Here is a 22,502-nt window from a genome sequence, read left to right on the forward strand (position 1 = left end):
GTAATTTAAAGTGAGAACGACACTTTCAAGGGTATTTTGCTGTGGCTTGCAAAGTCGACACCTCTCAGGCCTCCAGATCCTTGGATTGTGATCTCCACAACCCACCTCCATTTTTTGCAAAAGTTTCATCATTTACTGGCAGGACATTAAAAAAAAATTAACTAAAATTAAAAAAAAAATAAAAACATGACTTTCTCAATGAAACACTTCAACTTTTACTTTCCCATGCATAAGGCAATTCTTTTAAAGTAAGTCATGTGGTACAAAACTAATAATTTTTTAAATACCTACAGCACTTTCCATTCAGTCAGACAAGCCTTTGACAAAGAACTATATGTGAAAAAAAAAAGAAAGAAAATGTGTAAGGCACATATCCAAGAAAAATAATCAACAATGTCATTGTTATATTTTCCAGAATGAAGAGAGAGAGAGCCCTTTAACAATAAGGAACCTTTCTATGTCCCTGAAGGGTGGATGCTTCCAGTCTCATGTGGGACTCCTTACCTCGTCTTTACACTTGGAAATTTTTCTCAGGCAAGTCAAGAGGGACCCCCTACTAAAAGATAAACTGAAAGAGAACTAAGTACATAAAAATAGGCTGTAAAGTTCATCAATAAACTCTATTAAGAAGTAAACAAGGGGCTGGGGTTGTGGCTCAGTGGTAGAGCACTTGCCTAGCATGTGCGAGGCACTGGGTTCGATTCTCAGCACTGCATATAAATAAATGAATAAAATAAAGGTCCATCGACATCTAAAAAAAATTTTTTTTAAGAAGTAAACAAGCCATAGACTGGAAGAAGATATTCACAATGCAGATTTAAAAATGGTATTTGTGTGCAGAATATACAAAAAAAAATGCAACTCAAAAAGTTACAGATACAGAAATAGGCAAATATCTTGTACAGGAAATTCACTGAAGAACACGTGGATGGCCAATAAGCACACAGGGTGCTCAATGCCATTAGTCATTAGAGTACCTTGAACTAAAACCACAGGGACACATAACATCACACCCATGAGAATAAGCCAGTGACACAGTGACCAACCCAAACTGACAGGGGTGTGGAGCAACCAGAACTCTCCTACAAGGTTTGATATGTATTTACCCTAAGATCTAGAAATACCTCCAAAGTACTTCTCTAAGACAATTGAAAGTATGCCCACTACAAGTCTTTTAGAAGAACATCAGTAGAACTCTAAACATAAGAGCCACACACTGGGTGCCCACCAAGAGGAAAAACCATGAAGAAACCACATTGCACCATGTGGTGAAGCACTACTCAGCCTCAAAAAAGAACAAAACACAAACACACACAGTACAGATGAAGCTCAAATGCATCACACTGAGTTACAAAAAAAGACACAAACTTTTTAGCAAAACCATCATAAAATAACAATTCATGAATAGTTATCTTTGGGGAGGATTGGCTAAGAAAGGATGAAAAGGAACTTTCTGGAACAACAGAAATGCCTCATTTCTTGACAGGAGTATGGCTTCCCTGGGTCCAGAATGACCTGACGTGTTTGAGCATTTCACTGTATGTAAAGAATACATCAACAATAGTGTTCTATTTTAAATCAAACTTTTTATTTTAAGATAATTGTGGATTCACTCATAGGTTTATAAGACATAATACAGTGATCCTGTGTACTCCTGTGTGTTTCTCAAGGGTAGCATCTCATAAACTTATTTTACAACTCTCAACCAGGATATTGACATTAACAAAGTCAAGAGACAAAATATTTCCTCTTCCACCCTCTGGTAGCCACTCCCACTCCTCCACCCTACCTTCTTAGAGCCTGGCATTAGCTAATCAATCTGAATCAATCTGATTTCCATTCTTTTAACTTTGTCATTTCAATAATGTCAAATAAATAGAATTGTGCTGTATGTAACCTCTGGGGTTTGGCTTCTTTTTCCCTGACCATGATTTTCTGGAAATGCATCCAGGTTGCTTCATATACTATTGCATCCCTTTTTATGTCTGAGTGTTATCCCATAGTATGGATAGAGCACAGAATATTTAACCATTTTCTGACTGAATGATATCTGGGTTGTCTACACTTTGTGGGTCTTACAAATGAAGATGGGTCATATGGTCATTGAATTTTTTTTTAAGAAACTGCCAAATCCTTTTCTAAGAATACCTGTACCATTTTGTATTCCACCACTAATGAGCAAGTGACACAGTTCATATCCTTGCCTAGCATTTGGGACTGTCACTATGCTTAAATTTTTGCCATTTTGATGGGTGAGTAGGGATAGCTAACTGTAGTTTTCGTTTGAATCCCTAATAGATAATGAAATTCTTCATGTGATTATTTGCTATTTTTCACAACTTCTTTGCTGAAATGTCTCTTCATGACTTTTTGAGCCATTTGCTAATTGAATTATTGCATGATGTTGATATTTTAGAAGACTTTCAATGTTCTTTATGACTTGTCCTTTGTCAGATACCCTGCAGTTTTATCTTCTGCACAAGGTCTTCTACATAGAAAAGGCTTTTAATTTTGGTATGGTCCAATTTATCAATTTTTTCTTCGATCCCTCAAGTTTTTGGTGTCAAGCCTAAGAATTCTTTGCCTAGCCTTAGTTCCCAAAGATCTTTTCCTATCTTTTTGTTGATGAAAGTTTGATAGTTTTATATTTGCACCTAAGTCTGTGGTCCATTTTGAGTTCATCGTGAATGAGGTGTGAAGTTTAGATCAAGTTTTCACTGTTGCTGTGTTTGTTGGTGCACTGAGTTTTAGGGAAGACCATTTGCTTATTTTCCTATAGATTCCGACTCCTCCGGCCCCATGGGTTAGAAAGGCCATCCTTCCTCCATGAGTTGCTTTTGTACCTCTGTCACTAATCTGCTGAGCATCTTCCTGTGGCTCTATTCTGCGTTTTCCATTCTGCTTCATTCTGCCAACACCACGGTCTTGACCACGTCTGTAAATAAGGCTTGAAATGAAGTTGACCAATCTTTCTACTGTAGTCTTCCTTTTCAAAATAATTATTTTAAAAAACATTTTCAAGTGGTGTTAAGCTTACAGTTGTTTTTAAAATACTATAATAATAGTTTGGGGGTGGACAGAGTTTATAAACTAAGAGAAAGTTACCACGCCTTAATGACACCTTCAAGGAGCTTTATGAACTTTACAACACCTCCCTCTGCCCACACTAAAGATGACTTCCAATATTTCTTTTTTTTTTATTTTTATTCATTTATTTATTTATTTTATTTTTTTAATTGCTTTTATTTTTTTAAATACATGACAGCAGAATGCATCACAATTATTATTACACATATGAACACCATTTTTCATATCTCTGTATATAAAGTAACATATTAATTGGATTATTTTATAAATTAGGTGTATACATAGATATCAGCATCTGTTGTTGGTTGTTCAAAACATTACATAGTTCTTGATATATCTTCACACTTTGATTCAAGTGGGTTATGAGCTCCCATTTTTACCCCATGTACAGATTGCAGAGTCANTGGTGTAGCCCTGTGAGTTCACCACGTTTACCCTGAATGGCCAGGCTGCCTGCATACTGCTGATCAAGAGTTATGTGAATTCCCCCTAAAACTTCTTCAGACAGTAGAAAAAGTGATAGCTAAATAGAAATTTAAATCTACACAAAACAATGAAGAGTGACCAAAAGAGTAAATATGTGGATAAACATAAAAGACATTTATTACTTTTAAAAGATAATCAACTTTTTAAAGCAAAAGAGTAGTGACATACTATGGAATTTATAAGAATTATAAAAATAAAATCTATAACTACCATAGCACCAAGGACCCAGGGATAAAATGGAAGTACACTGCCATAAGGTGGTCACATTAAAAGTTAGTTGTGTAATACTATTTAAAGGTAACCTGTACTAAACTAAATAAACATTTTATTGGTGTACTATGATTATACATAATAGTGACATTTGTTGTATATATGCATATTTTTAACTCTAAAGCAACCATAAATATGTCAAAAGGGGAAATGAAATGGAATACTAAAAATAATCAGAAAGAAGTCAGGAGAAGAAGAACACTGAACAGTTGAAACAAGCAGGAAATATATGGCAATATGGTACCTTTAACCCCAACCACAACGACCACAGTAAATGTTAATGGTCTAAACACCATTTAAAAGGTATCTCGTCAGACTGCATTGCAGAGCAGGGCCCAGTGCAATAAAATCTGGCCCCATGTTTGATGTTTGACTGCAAACAGGGTGAAACTCTACCCTCCTTCCTTTCCTTTGAGCCCCATCTGGCTTGTAAGAAAGCCCTAGAGCTCCCTCCCATGTGGCACCTATGGGAAGTTCAAACCAGGCAGGCCCGGTGGTCTCAGACACCCTCACTCTGGGACCAATCCTAATCACAATAAAAACCAAAACCAGTTGACCTTTCCTGGCTCCCTCAAGCCCGCTAGCGAGCCTGTCCCGAGCTCCAGAGAAAGTCTCACTCATCAAGTACCAGCCTTTCTTACTGTCCTGGTGTGTGTGCAGCATCACCAGTCACAGCAGCTGACTGATTTTGAGTAGATGGGACCCATCTATCCTCCATGGAGAGATCACAACATCCAACTATAAGCTGGGTATTTTAAAATTTATTTTGAAAGTAATAACACATTTAAGTCAAAAATAAAAATATAAATAAATAAATACTATGCCAATCCTAATCAATGGAAACTTGAGTGGATACAGTGATATAAGACAAATTAAACTTCAGCACAAGGACCATTATCAGGGATCATGGGGAGTTGAAATAATCATAAGGATGAGAAGGAAAGTAGACAATCCAGAAATAGGCCCATGTATTTACATCCCACAAAGTGTCAAGGTAATTAACCCAATAGGGTAAGGAGTTTTTGCAATTGATCATGCCAAAAAAAATGAATATATGAAAAACAGGTAACTCCAATCCTTACTTCACACACACTCAAAAAAAATTCAGAATAAATCAATCATAGGACTAAATACAAACCTGAAACCATAAAAACTCTACAAAAAATAATGCAGATCATGGCATAATTGAAATTGGCAAAGTTTTCTTAGATTTGACAAAGTAAAAACCATAAAATAAAAAGTTAATGAATTGGATCTCATCAAAATTCAAAACAGGCCTTCAAAAAACACCATAAAAATGTACTGCATGTATCTCAAAAAGAACTCTTGCTCAGGAGAATTTTAAGAGGGCAGAATAGAGGTCACTTTCTGGGACACTGCATGGTGTGAAACCAAGAAAGCAGTTAGGCAGCTTCTCAGCAAGGTGAGTGAAAAAAAGGTGGGGGTACTTTATTCGAAATTAATTCTGGACATTCAAAGCAGATTGGGGACTTGAGAGGTTGCATATAATAAGGAAGAAATCTCCAGCACCTCCACCACTGCCACCTCCATGGGCACCACCAGCCAGAGTGGTACCCCATGAACAAAGTGGAGGGATGAGAAAATTAAAGGAACCCACATTTTTAGGAGGCCTGAGGCATGCCTGGATTCAGAGAATTCAGAGATGAAAAACACTGCCAGACTAACCTGAAAGGCTTGCAACACAGTATCCTTGTGCAGGAAAGAAGCCACCTCTGTCCCAGCTGTGTGCAGAGGACCCAAGAAAGAAACATTTTGCAGCAACAGCTCAGAGGCCAGCAGCTGGGGAGCAAGCAGGGGCTTAGTCCTAAATACAGACCTGGTAAACCCACACTGCATGACACAGAGTGTGCCTAAGTGACCAGGAGAAAATCAAACAGGGAGAGAGGTTTACACAGGGGAATACTGGTGGGGGAAACTCACCCGGCTCTCCCCATCCCTCTAATCCAATTGCTTGCAGGACCAACTGGCTGGGAGAGATGCACCTGGCCTGAATTTGAAAATTTAGAAGTGGGAGAGATTGAGTTTGGAGACTGAACCCAAGAGACCAGAAAATGTGGGGTCTTCAGGTGACAGAGGGACTTAATATTGGCTCCTCCACCACACTAATGGATCCCCCGTGAGATCCCTGGGTCACAGTCTTCCAGTGTGGACCAGCAAGTACTGGGTGCTGGAGGTAGACTGATTTAAAATCCCCAGGCCAAATGGCATTCAGCAAAGAGCCTGGAGCCTACCTAAGCCTAAGCCCTGCCTCCAGGAGCTCCACCTACAGGACTTCCTTGCACACTGCAGCAACCCAACTAACACGGCTGAGAAGGGAAGCCAAGAATCCTTTGAATCCAATGAAAACAATTCTTTAGCTTTTCATGGAGATTATTTTTTCTTTTTATTTTCTCTGTTCAATTGTGACTGATAGTTCATGGAAACTTATACAAATTCATATCGGTTTCTTTATTCTCATTTCAAAATGATACAATGTCTCCTTTGGAGGATACCTGGGTAGTTTCTTACAAATGTCTTACAAATTTTCCACTAATCTTGAGAAAGGTAATCAGACACATTCAAGACAGTACCTTTCAAAATTCCAAGGTCATAAAAAAAAAGGAGTTGGAGAAACTGTCATAGACTCAGGAACCTAACACATGATAACTTAATATGTTGTTATATCTTGAACTGTATCTTACAACAGAAAGGCACATTCATGAAGAAAACAAAGGTAACATCTGAATGAAGTCTGCAGTGCAACGAAACGTGATAGCTATAGTTCCCTATCACTACATAAGAAATTACCATGCTTTTTCTAGCCCACAGTTCTAGAGGTCTGAAGTCCAGGCACATTGCAACCAAGTTCTCTGCCCTTTGCCTTGCTCAGCTGAAATCAGGATATTCGGGAACTGTGCTCCCTCTAGAGGCCTGGGGAAGAACACACTCCAGGCTCCTTGGGGTCCATTTTCTGCAGTTGCAGGAATGAGGTTTAGGTTTCCTTGTTGGCTGCCAACAGCAGATCTCCCAGAACTGGAGACTGCCCTCAGAGTCTTGCTTCAGGGCACCTTCCACCTTGAAAGTTGGATAAGAGAATTTCACTCTTGCCAAATCCCTCTCAGGTACTGCATCTCTCTGACTTCCCTGCCTCTGATATATAGACCAAGACTAAAAGGTCTCCCGTGGTTAGGCCAGGTCCACTCTGATAATTTCCCCATCTTAAGATCAGTTGACCAAGGATCTTCATGACTTTCCCAAAGTCCCTTCCCAGCAACACCTACATTAGAGTTTGTATCATTTTCCATTCCTAGCAGCAATGTACATCTTCACAAGGTTGAATCTGGTCAACCTTTGCCGTCATGCTGGAATCCTCAGCAAAATTCTAACTTTTACATTTCCTATAAGACTAATTATTTGGAACATATTTTCACATACTTATTAACGTATATGTATCTTTTGTGAAGCGTCTATTCAAATCTTTACGCATTTAAAAATTACATCATCTTCTGATTAACTCTTCATTGTTTTAAAAAATGTATTCTGAAGGAGTACAAGTAGCCAACAATGATAAAATGTCCAACATTTTTAGCCCTCAGGAAAATGCAAATCAAAACTATGCCGAGATTAGAAAGTGTGTGTACACCAGGGCCGTTCAATCTTAGGCACCATCTTGGAATTTTGCTTGCCACAGTGATGCACTAATATTGGTTTCTTATATTTTCCAAGTGTACCATAGTAATTAGGGAAAACAGAAACTGGGAACGAGTATAAGGAAATCCACTGTAGCATCTGCAACTTTCCTGTAAATCTATAATAATACCACGGAGGGGGGATAGTAGAGGACAGGAAAGGCACCAGAACACAACAGACACTAGTATGGCAATATGTGAATCAATGGATGTGTAACTGATGTTATTCTGCAATCTGTATATGGGGTAAAAATGGGAGTTCATAACCCACTTGAATCAAAGTGTGAAATATGATATATCAAGAACTATGTAATGTTTTGAACAACCAACAATAAAAAATTTTTAAAAAAATAAAATAAAATAATACCACATAAAAGGTATAGTTCTTGTTGAAAATCCCAGTTAAATATGTCAATTCTTTCCTGATGGGACGAAAACTGATGAAACTATTATATTCAAGTACTATAAACAATAACAGGGGAATGAAGATCAATAAGATGTCAAGCAAGAATAGAGAGAAGGAGAAAAGGCAGCAGTTCATATTTATTGAGCATTTATTAAATACTAGGCATTTTCTTAAGCACAAAAAAAGTTTTATTTAATCTCCAAAACAGGTCAGTAAGTTACTATTTTATTGGGTAATCACTGTGTTTTATAGATGTGGAATTGTGATAGAGAAGGTTGTATGGTTGCTCAAAGTCACACAGCTAATATGTGGTAGAACTGGCAGTCAAATTCAGGTAATCTGATTTCAGAGAACTCACTCAGAAGCATCTCCCTGTCAGATCTCTGTCATTACCCACAACAACAACCCAGTCCTTCAGCCACTCTGCCTTCTTCTCAGAAGCTGAGAGTTTCCAAAGAATGTAACATAGGCAGTAGTTTACATCTGACCCAAATACTTCTATCAATGTGATTCATCACCATAGAAGTCAAAACTCCATTGTCCCAACTGACTGCAGAAATGAAGAACTGATTCTCAGTCATGTGGGTCTTTTTCTCCCACCTTTATTCTTGGAGCTCAGAGCTCATTCAGATGAGTTTGTGTTCATTTCTAAATACATTCTGAGGCATATAATGTGATCAACTGCACTGAATTCTTACCAAGCTTAACTATCTTGAAACAGATTTGAATTATTAATTCATATATCATTTCAAATGAGAACAAGAGATTTATTTGAAAACCATTATTCACGTTGAAATTTTTCTTAAGCTTTAATTCTGAGATTTTCTCCTTTTATTACCTCAAAGAAAGACAGCTTCTCTCTCATGTCTACATGAAGTTCCAGGACCCATTTCCACATCCCTGGGCAAATTATGTGGCTGAATGGGTACCATGATTGGGCAGGCATGGGCCATGTGACCAGCTGAGGACCTTTTGTTCTATGATTGGCAATTTACCAGATTAGCACCAGTTAGCACTCAGATTGGGTTTAAACAGAAGCTCCTCTGCTTTTGCCAAATAGCAACTGTATCTCCTGGATTTTTTCTAATATCAACCTTTTACCACTCACAAAGATGCCCAGATCCCCTTGTAAGCCCAGTGAAAGAGACCTTGGGGATATGGACTGAAGAGGCCCCATGTCTGTGGCTGGTGGGAAAATGCCAATAAAGGCCTGGACTGGAGCTGTGGTTGGCAACAGCCCTCTGTGTCTGTGTACTTGCTGGCCCATCCCTATTGCGTTTTTGAGTCACTGCGCTTCCTAAAGGCTTATTACTAACAGCTCCGATGAATCACTCCTCTCTTTCCTCCCTGCCTTTTTAAATAGGCTGCGAAGTGGTGCTCATCTGAGGTTGCCATGAACATGGGAGTGCAGGTATCTTCAGAAGGTGGTAATTTCATTCCCCTCAGTTTATACCCCAAAGAGGAGCTGCTGGGTCCTACAGTAGTACCATTTTTTATCTCCGCAGAGCCTCCATGCCGTTTTCCACAATGACTGCACCCATCTACATTCACACCAACAATAACACATGGTCTTTAAAGACACAACCTGTTTTAACTAACCACAGGTTTTTAGGTGACTGGATTGTCGCAACCTGGCTGTGAAAACCCTTTCACCTGGATTCTTCATCTTTCCAGAACCACCTGTTTTTCTTCCACAGAGCAGATTGCAAACCCCTTCTGGTTTATTTTGGTACTGGGAATTCAACTCAGGGGTGCTTTACCCCTGAACTTCATCCTCAGTGCTCTTTTTTGTTATTTTTTGTTTGTTTGTTTGAGACAGAGCTTTGTTAAGTTGCTGGCACTGTCTTCAAACCTGTAATCCTACTTCCTCAACCTCCCCAGTCACTGGGATTACAGGTGTGTGCCACCAGGCTTTGTTTACACACCTACCTAATGCATGGAAAAGCTGTCTTTCAAAAACACTCCATTCTTTGCAGTAATCACGCTGCTTGGGACCAAGGTGCTGGGGTTCATAGAGGTGCTGCTGTGGTACTGGGTAGTCACACTAGCAACAGACTGGAGAAGGGTTTTAGAACTCACCTTGACAGATTTCCATGAATTCCAAATCTTCAGCCCACAAGAGACCAGAAATTTAATCATCAAAATTATCAAAAAAGATCTGCAATCAACCATAAAATAAATTCATCCTTCAGTTAACTGTACATAGAAATGGAAGATGCCATTTATTATAGTCAAAAGGAAAAAATGCCCAGGTATAGGCTCAAAGGGGAACATCCAAAAGCCATATGAGAAAAATCAGAAAACATTCCTGAAAGACATAAAGGTAGACACAGATGAAGAGACGTACGATGCTCCAGGACAGAAAAACTCAAAACCAGAAATACATCTGATCTCCCTAAGTTAGTTTATAAATTTAACAAATCTCTCCAGAGGGGCGTGGGGGAGGGAGAGAGAAGGGGAAGGGATGAGAGAAGAGGGGAGGGAAGGAGAAGTAAGGGAAGGGGAAGGGAAGGGAAGGGGAAGAGAAGGGAGGAAAAATATGCAGAGGAACTGGAGTGTGATACATTGCCCTGGGGTGGTAAAATGTTGCAGCTACATTGGAAGCAATTTAGCAGCTCCTCAAAATGAAACACATAAAAATACCCTATTACCCAGCAATTCCACTCCTAAGTGTAGACATTCTTACAAAAAGTCATACACAAAGTATTCTTAGCAGTATTATTCTTAAGAGCCAAAAAGTCAAACACAAATGTTTATCAACTGATGATCAAATACACACAATCTGACATATCTACACAATGAAATATTAGCAACAGTAAAAAGTGGCATACTGGGATGGAGATGTGGCTCAGTGGTAGAGCACTTGCCCAGCTGTGTGAGGCACTGGGTTCGATTCTCAGCACCATATATATAAATAAATGAATAAAATAAAGGTCCATCAACATCTAAAAATTAATAAAATTAAAAAAGAATGACATATTGAGTCATACCACATCTTAGATGGACTTTGAATGTATTGTGCTAAATGAAACATTATAACATTAATAGAACATGTCCAGAATAGGCAAATCCAGAGAAATGGACAGTAGAATCATGATTTCCATGAGTTGAAGCAGGGAGGAACTGGGAATCATGGTTAGTGGATATGGAGTTTCTTTGTGGAGGATTACAAATGTTTAAATTTAGATAATAAATGTGTCTACTACATGACTCTGTGAATGTACCCACCACTGAATTGTGCACTTTAAATGTAGAAATTTTGTGATATGTAAATTATATCTTTAAAAACTGTTGTATTTTTAAATAATATGAAAAATAACATTTAATTTAATTTAAAACTTTAATTTAATTTAATATTAAAACTAAAAGAAACCACAGACTGTGAAGAAATATTTATACATCATAGATTTGATAAAGGACTTATAGCCAAAGTATATAGAAATGTCTTTAATTCAATAATACAGGAAGAAGACAAATTACTTAATTTCAAAATAAGCAAATGCTTAGAATATAAGAAGGCATACAACTGGCCAATAACTAACATAAAAATTATAAACTTAATTAATCATGGAAATGTCCATCAATGCCACCTTCACCCATTAGAAGGACTGTAATCATGAAAACACTGATGTTGGCAGGGATGGAGAGACACTAGAACTTCATACATTACTGGAGGGATGTAAAGCAATACAAACACTGGAAAACAGTTTACAGTTTCTTTAAAGCTAAACAAATTATCATATGACCATGCAGTGACACCCTTAGGAATAGACCCAAAAGAAATAAAAACCTACATTCACACAAAGACCTGTACACAAATGTTCATAACTCATAATGGTAATAAGTGGGACAGAGCATAGGTTCATGAGCTGGCATCTAGATAAATAAATTCATCTTTTTTACAAAACAGAACAATATTCAGCAATAAAAATGCATTAACAATCGATGCAGGCCACAATGAACTCCATTATTCTGTGTAGTTAAAATGCACTAATAATTTTTAAAAGCATCAATACCTGCTACAAAAGGATAAAACTCAAACACACGATGCAAACGAAGGAAGACACACAAAATGTGCATTGTATAGTTCCATTTACATGAAATGTAGGAAAAAAATTATAAACGTAGAAAACCAATCAGTGACTGCCTAGGGCTGGAAATGGAAACAGGCATGAAGAAAGTGCTTTAGGGGTAATGGAGATCTTCCAAACCTCGATTTGGGTGATGGATGCACAACTCTGGGAATTTACCAAAAATCAGTTAGCTGTAATTTACAATGAACATGAATTTAATGGTATGTAATTTATAGTTCAACAAGACTGTTGAAAAATAAGTCAGTAAGATGATCTTACTAAAAACTGACAAAAGTAAAATGGGCTTACAATGAAGAACACCAGAAAAGATTCCAAGTTTTTAAAAAGAATCTTAAAAAAAAAAAAAAAAATTTGTTGACCAGGGATGTAGCTCCATGGTGGAGTGTTTACCTGTTATATAAGAGGAGCTGGGTTTAGTCCCCAGAGCCACAAAAATAAAAATAAAAAACCACTGGGTAATACTTATGTCTCACTAAAAAATTAATAGAAATACATAAATGGGGACAGCAAGTCTTCTAAAAGTTTTTTCAAGTATTTAGGTTCCAAAACCTAAAAAAAAAAAAAAAAAAGACAATGTAGGAGTACTGATGGCTGCAACATTTATCTCCTCAATTTATTACATGCATTTCCAATATCGAAATGTTTATGGAACATAAGAGTGGATTATGTTTGACTGGAAGGTGAAAACAAGTAAATCCTCTCTCTCTGGAATATCATTTCATTCAATACTCTGGCTTTTGCATTTTAATTTACGTTTCCCTAATGTGTTTCTAAGTTCCCTCCGCTGTATGCAGTTACACAATATCTGCTGAAAAGAAACAAGGAATGCACACATTGAATGATTGTCGTATTTTACTTGTATAATATGCCAAAATACTGGAACCAAAGAGAACCCTAAAATCCCAAGAAGAATCCACTCTCTTTATCCAAGATACCCCTTCTCCCCACTGATGCACAAGACTTTACAAGAGGTTCATTTACTTCCAAAGGAAACCCCTGGGGAGTCTCAACGAGTTTGGGTCTGATTCACATTCTGCAGGGCACAAACAAAAGGACTTTCACCTTCAAGGAAAGTCATAAATACACATTATTACGTCATTAAATCACCGGTTTAACGCTGGGATTGGAAGGCCAGCAGCTCAAGACAGAAGCGCACGGATGGTTTCCAGGATCCTACCGCTGCCCCAACACTGCTTCCTGATCTCCAAGGTCATGGCCGCGACTTTCTTAGGGAGAAGAAAATCTGCCAAAGAAGAGGACACTGTCGGACCCGCGGTGCCTGATGAAGAACAGGAAGAGGTGATCGCAGTGGACTTGCTCACAGCCCCCGGCCGATGAGACCATGTAACCTATGCCGGTGGCCGCCGTGGCCTCTGCGCCTTCCTCGGTGACCTGCACGAAGGACCGGTGCAGGAACCTCTGCGCCTGCAGCCCCGAGCGCGCGCACATCCCCCAGAAGTCCGCATCTCTCCCTGAAGGCCACGCCCAGCCCCAGGGCTGCAAGGACCGGCTCCAGCTCATAACTGCCCTCCACCTCCAGCCTGGGCAAGCGCAAGTTCATGTTCCTGACCTCCATAAGCTCTGGCCTGGTCCACTCTATCAATTGCTCAGGAGTGACTTGATCTATAATCTGTTTTTTAAGAGGGGGGAGGAAAGCAGATTGGCATGATTGTGGATAAAAATTTAAAACGGCAAGGTACTGATTTGTATCAGAAATGAATAGTTTTTGTAATACATAAAAGTGAAACTTCATTTTACCCTGCTGCTGTCACTATATAGCAGGCATTTCTATTTCTCTCTTTAAATTATCTGTGTGCGTGGGAAAACTCAATACAATTGAATGAATTTTTAAAGATTAAAAATAAGTCATGTCTTATTCTAGCAACTTGATACATATTTCATTTTTTTAACCAATTCCTCCAGTCTTTATATGTGCACATATATTTACACAGTTGCAATCACAGTGAATATCTATGTAATTTAAGTTTTTCACTCTATTGCATATCTCGCCTGAATACCTTCAAATTGCTAGATAATATTCCCATCAAGCTGATACATTTCATCTCTTCACTCACTTTACAAACATTAGTATGTACCAGGCATTATGATAGATGCTAATACTGCAAGAATTAAAAACAGTAGGTATCATGAATTTCCAATTGGGTATCCTGATGTATTCAATACTGAAATTCCTGATTTGACTCAGAAGGGCAATTTTTATCTTGTTGTTTCCTTAGGGTAATTCTCATAATTGACATTTTTTAATAAGAGAATAAATACTCTTAAAGCACTCATACATATTGCCACTTGGCTCTCCCAAAATATTTCCATCTTATAATGCTACTAGCAAGGTAACAGCACAGAATAAATCTGGTATTTTAAACATACAGCAGCTACCATTTATGGAGTGCTTGCTATACCCTCCACCCATTCAAGGCTCCATCTCCCTAATCATACAACACTACATATTAAGCACCATGAAGCCTGATTTATGCCTGGGGAAACATTGAGGTTCAAGAAAGGTACACAGTGGTCAGAAAGCTACTAAAGGAGCAGGGATTTGAATTGAAGCCTTCCTGATATCTAGAACACAGGACATTAGCCACATTCACATTTTAACTCCAAAGTGGGTGAAAATGTGCTATAAATGAGTGTATGTGATTTTTTTTTTCCAAGAAAGGGATTCATAGATATCAACCATGTCTTGGAAAGGTGGGGAAATCTTTAGAAAAACTCTCACTGAATCCTAAATGTTCATTTTAGCTCACCCCAAAATATCTGAGTACTGGTTACTCCCAGTGAGCCTGATACCATTTAGTGTTCCCCTGCAGAGCTCCACTGTGGCTGCAGAGGGAGAAATGCTCTACTGTACACCTCCAGGCACCAGCTACTACTCAGACACCTGCTTCCAGACTCCTGGAGCACAAGTGTTGGGAGCAAAAACTTAGGAAAGGAAAGCACAGTAGGGACCAAGGGGTTTACCTTCTCCAGACCCTCTAAGTCGTTGAGTAGAAGCACAAACATGCTGAGGTCATTGTTTTTATACGGAATCCCCACGATTTGGGCCTCCAAGTCCTCCAGGAAAACAAAACTAAAAGAATGGTGCTGTTCCATCATCCACACAGACTTTCTTGTATTCTGCAACAAGTTAACAGAGCATAGGATGTCAAAAGGCATTAGACAAAGGCACAGGCAACAAGCTAGCTCACTGAAGTAATCAGATAATAATGATGCTAAGGATCAGTCACAGAAGGGGCATTTGCCACCAGTGTATGTTTGCTCAAATATGACTTCAGATCTTATACTCCATGTGTAAGCACATCACGTAAATAAAGAACCATACCTTATTCAGCCAAAATTCCTCTTCCTTGGTATTTTCTTTATTAAACTCCTTATCCCACTGTCCTTTAAAATAAACTGTGTTTATCAGCACCAACTTGGTAGAGCTACTAAGAGAGCCATCTGGAAACAGGTCCTTGATTTTTTCTGCAAACAGAAATAAAAAGGAAAGAATGGTCCATCTTCCAGATCAAAGATGGTATGTGTGGCAGATAGGAAGCAGACAGCCTTGACTGATTACTGAAAATTCAGCCAGGTCAGCACCTGAAGGCCTTGCCGACAATGCGTTCGCTGCAGAATCGGTGGGGAGGTTGTCACTCTGCCCATCGCCTATTTATCCCACTGGATAAATTGAGGTTGATGGTTAAGAGTCCCGGCTCTGGGGTCAGATTGCCTCCAATGGCATCCAGTTCTGCCTCTTATCAGCTGAGGAATCTTGGGCAAGTTATTTAAGCTCTCTGTGCCTCAGTTTCCACATCTGTAAAATAGGAATAAAACCTGCCTCACAGGTTGTTGGAAGGAGTCAGTGATTTAATATGTAGAAAGCCTCAAACACTATCTGGCACATCATAAGCACTTGGTGTGCAACTGTTCTTCCCTAGTCAATATGGCTCCCACCTGAGGTTGAGAGATTGTTTATTCGATGAAAAATGGAACTGATATTTTGGGCTCTGGGTTCAGTCCATCCCACACTACATCCTGAAAAACACTGTTCAGCTAAATTTTTGTAAAACCCTTATATTCTGATTGTTTTAAGTTTCTTTCTTTGAATGAAGCATGAAAAAAAGTGCATTCTGTAATAACAGCAATCTCCCTGACAAACGGAATAAAAAATGCTAAATATCAGCTATTGTTTCCCAAAGTGAATCTCCACATTAACTTTTCTTTCCAGTATTTCTTGTGTTTTTGACCCATACTGGGAATGAGAAGGGGATAATCGGGAGAGGAATTCATCCAATTCTCTGATGTAGATGGGACTGAGTACTGTATCATCCCTGAATGATGCCCAAGTGGAGATGAGGCCCAGGTGGCCCCAGCTGTAGGTAGCAGAGACAGGTCTTGATGGAGAGCTGTGTGCTTCTCATGTAACAAAGGGAAAGGGAACTCTCTGTGACATTTGCACTTGGGGACCCAGACACAAACAGAGATGTTTTGATATGCAGGAAAGAATATACTCAAGAGAGGCAGGAGCCCAGGTCCAGGAACCCCAATGGTACTCTAATACACAGCCGTGCCCAAAGAGTCCTCCAAGGGTCTCCACACAGCCGCTTCCTACGGTCCCCTCCTTGGTTCCCCTTGAGTCTCCCCATTTGCTGTGTCCATTTCACTATCTGCAGTGTCCTCCCCTTTACGCCCAGCCCTGCCTGTTCAACCCTGCAAAACCCATCTCAAGCCCCTCCCAGAGTGTCCACCTGGCTCCCATGCAGAACCAAGCCCAGGGCTTCACTCACAGAAGACAGTCAAGAAGTCTTTGTATGACCAATGACCCCCCATACTCTACCATTTGTTTGACTTTCAACCCAGGAATTAATCTTCTTTCGACTTTCATCAGCTTCATTTATAAAATCAACAGGTTCCAGAGATGCATGGTAATATTTTTCAACATAATCTAAGTATTTCTTTAGGAAAAACAGGAAAGATATAGAGAGGAGTTTAATAGTCAATTTGTCAATTACCAACAGGTCTAAATAAAAGTACCAGTTGATTAGGATGATTAAGGTTAAAAAAAAAAAAAACATTGAATTCCCTGGAAAATCACTTTAAATGCCTCCACACACAATTTTATGCAGATGCAAGAGGATTAAGGCAAAAATCATGCTCAGAATGCCAGAGTTAAAAATAAATGTCTGGGGCACAGACCATCAGTGATATGGGTAAAGCCAAGCAGCCAACTTAGGAGACACACCCCCAGGACCCACAGTCCTGATGGTCACTTGGCCATTCAAACTAACACTCACAGATGTGGTGGACACAGCAAAACTTACTTGAAGGAAGAGGAATGTTTTTTCTCCAAACAGCCTGTTGGCTAAGTTCAGTTCATAATCATTAGTGAGTTTGCTTATTTCAGTCAAAACCTGTTGGAATTGGTGATGGATCTCTTCTGTCTTCTCAATCTTGAAAATCAAGACAAAAACTCAATAGGTTATCTGGGCAAAGGCAAACCTAGATTCTCCTTCAAGAGGATTCAGCTACTGGGTCTTCCCCTCAGGTGGGCACCCTTGAGTGCAATCTGTGGGTTCCCTGTGGCCCCTAGATGTCAGTTAGCTTCTACATGAATCATATGATCCTGTAAGTCATGACAAGTCTCAGCTCCACAGAGAAGCGTTGTCCACCAGCCCAACACCACAGGTCTTTCTTTTCTGACTCAGGTTGCATTTTTGGTCTCAATTGTCTACTATGTTTTATACACTGTTTTTATCTGCCCACGACACTCCAGGCACCTAAGAGAAGTAGATAATTCCCCCCAGATAATTCTTATCTACCAGAGTTTAGAAATTTCTGTTCTAGACAGACAGTGGATAAGATGGAATAAGTAGCCATTTTTCAGAACTACACATAGAACTAAAATGAGATTTATCACTGTCTCTGGGAGACAATCAGCTTTTCTGGACATTTCCTACAGGATCCATCCATTTTCTGATTGAGGGCTGAAGTGTGTTCCATGGCAGGGCCAGCTAACCCCGAACACATCTCTGGAACAAAGAGGAGAATGGTCTCATTGCCTGTTTAGTGATATCTGTCTGCTTAAAATCACAGTGGATGCAAAGACAGGGCATTTTAGTTTTGAAGTGGATGACCTGTTTGCACCTGGGAACAGAAAGGCCAGTAGAGTCTGCAGTAGCACAGAAAGGCAGCACAGGGCGCTCCAACTAAAAAAAACAACAAACCTCTTACAGATTATGTCACAAGGTTGAGAAGTCCCCTGAAAATAAGTTTGAGGGTTTCTAGAATCTCTAATTGAAGGAGGTACTCCATATACTAAAGCAGACCATAGGAGAGGTGGCTAATTTTTCAAATGCCAAAAACTAACAAAAAATAGCAAGGAATACAAAAAACAAGAGAGAAAAACACAATCAATGAAACAATCTCCAAAAACTGACCTAGAAGATATAGAGATAGATGGGACTGGGGTTGTGGCTCAGGGGTAGAATACTTGCCTCGCCCGCATGAGTCCCTGGGTTCGATCCTCAACACCACATATATAAATAATCAAATAAAATAAAGGGATCGTGTCCATCTACAACAGCTTTTTTAGTGCCCAGAAGTCAGAGCAATTCCTTTTCTCTCACTCTATGTCCTTCAAATTTTCTAAATTTTTGCTCAGTCTTAGAAATAATAGAAATTTCCAAATGCACACCACATCGCACAAACATAAACCCTCAGACTTTTATGCCCATGTGCAAAAATACACATATTAACAGACTAATTTTATAGCCATAAGAAAAAAAAACACAGAACAAGCAAAATAAAGGAATTCTTTCTAACACATGGTGATTAAGGCCAAATGAGTGGAGATGAGACCCTTCAAGGAACCAAGAGAGGTTTCATCCTACAGGAAACAGAGCTATGCATGACTAGCTCTGTTTCAAATAAGGATTATTATTAACTAGAAAATATCCACGGATTTTCATTTTACTCAACAAATCAGAGATTTGAAATCAAGTGAGCCTGCCTCAAAAATTTTAAAATGCACATTAGCAAGGATATTCCAATGTGTTCATGGATTCATAAAGGAATCAACAAAAGCCACACTTATTAAAATATAAGCTTCCCCCTCATTTGGCTCACATGTCAAAGGGCCTTACTTTGCTTTTATTGGTTCCCCTTTGACAATAAGCTCAACCAGGATAAATGACAGAAATACTTCTCCTTACCTTTGCTGCTTTCTGATGGTGAAGTGGACAGCTTGGCAGGCTGGACTGGAGCTGTGTCCCTCAAGGAAATGCAAGCCTTCACTTTTTGGCCCCTCCCTTTCCATTTGTGTCCTTAGTGACTCAACTCCCCACCTGCTGGGCACAAAGCCCAGCCCTAACAGGAAGTGCTTGTCAAGGGCCCTGAGAGCCACTGTGAGGGATGGCTGGGCTCTCTGGAGAAGCTGGAAGTTCTAACCCTCTTTCTGCTTTACTAATAGGGAAACGTTGACAAACCCAGCCCTGATGCAAGAAAAATAGGCTCTTTCTAAAGAGAACCACATCGGCACATCACGTTGGCAATGCCATGCTCAGAATTCCAGGGATTGCCAGTGTCCCTGTACATGACACAAAGCTACTCAACAGGAAGGATTCAGTTGTGACAGATGCTTCCCAGCCTGAGGCACATTGATCCCAAGATCTCCTGGGAGCATATATATGTTTACATGTGGCACTTCGGCAACCCCCCAGCAGGCAAATCCTGTCCCATTAAAAAGAACACAAGAGTGTGTTTAACCCAGAGTTATTCTGTGGTTTCCATTTAAAACCTTGGCAGGAAGAACAAGCCTCTACTACCCACAGGCTGAGATTGCAGAACTGGGGGAGAAAAACTACCGATGAGGGGTGGGGTGAGAGCTGCACATGAGAACTCTTTGGGGCGTGCAAGAGGCAGAAGCAGCATCAGAAGTAAAGCCCCACTTCCCCTGGCCAGTCTGTCCACAATCCAGCTGACCCAGAAGGACACCACCTCCAGCCTTAAGCTGTGAGGGCCGACTGCACTATGTGTGATGAGAGAAAGTCCATATGGCATAAATTTTTCTCTTCTTTCTCAGCATGCAATGTATCTGCCCTCAGTCAAAACTCAACCATTCTACAAAACACAAGAACCAGAAACTTTGATCTAAGACCTAATGACCCCCCAGGTTCTCATAAAAATAATTGTACATGAGCAACCACATGGAACTCAAAGTAGCTCACCACCTTCCAATCCCTTCTTTGTGTTGAGAGGAAGTATTTTCTTTTCTTTTTTTTTTTTTTTAGAGAGAGAGAGAGAGAGAGAGAGAGAGATTTAATATTTATTTTTTAGTTTTTCAGCGGACACAACATCTTTGTTTGTATGTGGTGCTGAGGATCGAACCCGGGCCGCACGCATGCCAGGTGAGTGCACTACCGCTTGAGCCACATCCCCAGCCCCAGGAAGTATTTTCTGACATGAGCCAATCCCCCAATCCCACTGGGGCATCCGTGGTTGGGGAGGTTAGAATCCTCTGTTGAAAACTGATCCTCTACCTCCTGATTTTGTTTTCATCTTTCCTGAAATCCCATAAGAAGAGACATAAATTTCTTAACTTTCTTTCTATGTAAGTATCAGGCTGATTAAAGAGACTCTTTATGTCCTTGGTCAGGATCGTGTCACTGTTGTGCCTATTGGAGAGGCACTTACTTCTTTCAGATGGGAGGGTGTACGTTGGCCCAGCACTCTTGCCTCTGTTTACCCTCCCATTGACTCCTCCTCCCCTAAGGTCCTAACCTGGATTCCTTGGAAGAAGACCCATAGACAGAGTCTTACATTCGGGTCATGTATTTGGAACATGATCATATGGAATAGAAGTAGGAGAGAAAGAGGTGGATCAGGAAAGGAGGGAAGGCTACTGCCATGATTGTGCTTAAGTTAGGCTCTGGCACCTGGGCCTTCAGACCTTCCAAGGAACCTTGCTTTCCACCCAGGAGGAAAACAGGGAAAGCAGTTCTCTATTGGCTTTCGTCCCCATGGGTCCAAGAGGGCTCCACAGGTGCTGTGGGCTGGAGCCACACTTTATTAGTAATTTAAAGTGAGAACGACACTTTCAAGGGTATTTTGCTGTGGCTTGCAAAGTCGACACCTCTCAGGCCTCCAGATCCTTGGATTGTGATCTCCACAACCCACCTCCATTTTTTGCAAAAGTTTCATCATTTACTGGCAGGACATTAAAAAAAAAATTAACTAAAATTAAAAAAAAAATAAAAACATGACTTTCTCAATGAAACACTTCAACTTTTACTTTCCCATGCATAAGGCAATTCTTTTAAAGTAAGTCATGTGGTACAAAACTAATAATTTTTTAAATACCTACAGCACTTTCCATTCAGTCAGACAAGCCTTTGACAAAGAACTATATGTGAAAAAAAAAAGAAAGAAAATGTGTAAGGCACATATCCATGAAAAATAATCAACAATGTCATTGTTATATTTTCCAGAATGGAGAGAGAGAGAGCCCTTTAACAATAGGGAACCTTTCTATGTCCCTGAGGGTGGATGCTTCCAATCTCACGTGGGCCTCCTTACCTCGTCTTTACACTTGGAAATTTTTCTCAGGCAAGTCAAGAGGGATCCCCTACTAAAAGATAAACTGAGAGAGAACTAAGTACATAAAAACAGGCTGTAAAGTTCATCAATAAACACTATTAAGAAGTAAACAAGGGGCTGGGGTTGTGGCTCAGTGGTAGAGCACTTGCCTAGCATGTGCGAGGCACTGGGTTCGATTCTCAGCACTGCATATAAATAAATGAATAAAATAAAGGTCCATCAACATCTAAAAAAAATTTTTTTAAGAAGTAAACAAGCCATAGACTGGAAGAAGATATTCACAATGCAGATTTAAAATGATATTTGTGTGCAGAATACACAAAAATACTGCAACTCAAAAAGTTACAGATACAGAAATAGGCAAATATCTTGTACAGGAAATTCACTGAAGAACATGTGGATGGCCAATAAGCACACAGAGAGCTCAATGCCATTAGTCATTAGAGTACCTTGAATTAAAACCATAGGGACACATAACATCACACCCATGAGAATAAGCCAATGACACAGTGACCAACCCAAACTGACAGGGTTGTGGAGCAACCAGAACTCTCCTACAAGGTTTGATATGTATTTACCCTAAGATCTAGAAATTCCTCCAAAGTACTTCTCTAAGACAATTGAAAGTATGCCCACTACAAGTCTTTTAGAAGAACATCAGTAGAACTCTATAAACATAAGAGCCACACATTGGGTGCCCACCAAGAGGAAAAACCATGAAGAAACCACATTGCACCATGTGGTGAAGCATGACCCAGCCTCAAAAAAGAACAAAACACAAACACACAGTACAGATGAAGCTCAAATGCATCACAGTGAGTTACAAAAAAGGCACAAACTTTTTAGCAAAACCATCATAAAATAACAAAATTC

At 39.6% G+C, this 22,502-nt stretch overlaps 1 pseudogene; it reads right to left on the minus strand.

Moving 5' to 3' along the window:
* Positions 1-12,430: 12,430 nt before the first annotated feature.
* LOC107139296 lies at positions 12,431-19,540 on the minus strand (annotated as a pseudogene).
* Positions 19,541-22,502: the final 2,962 nt, after the last annotated feature.

This window comes from Marmota marmota, unplaced genomic scaffold, assembly GCF_001458135.2.
Source record: "Marmota marmota marmota unplaced genomic scaffold, marMar, whole genome shotgun sequence".
Lineage (NCBI taxonomy): Eukaryota > Metazoa > Chordata > Mammalia > Rodentia > Sciuridae > Marmota > Marmota marmota.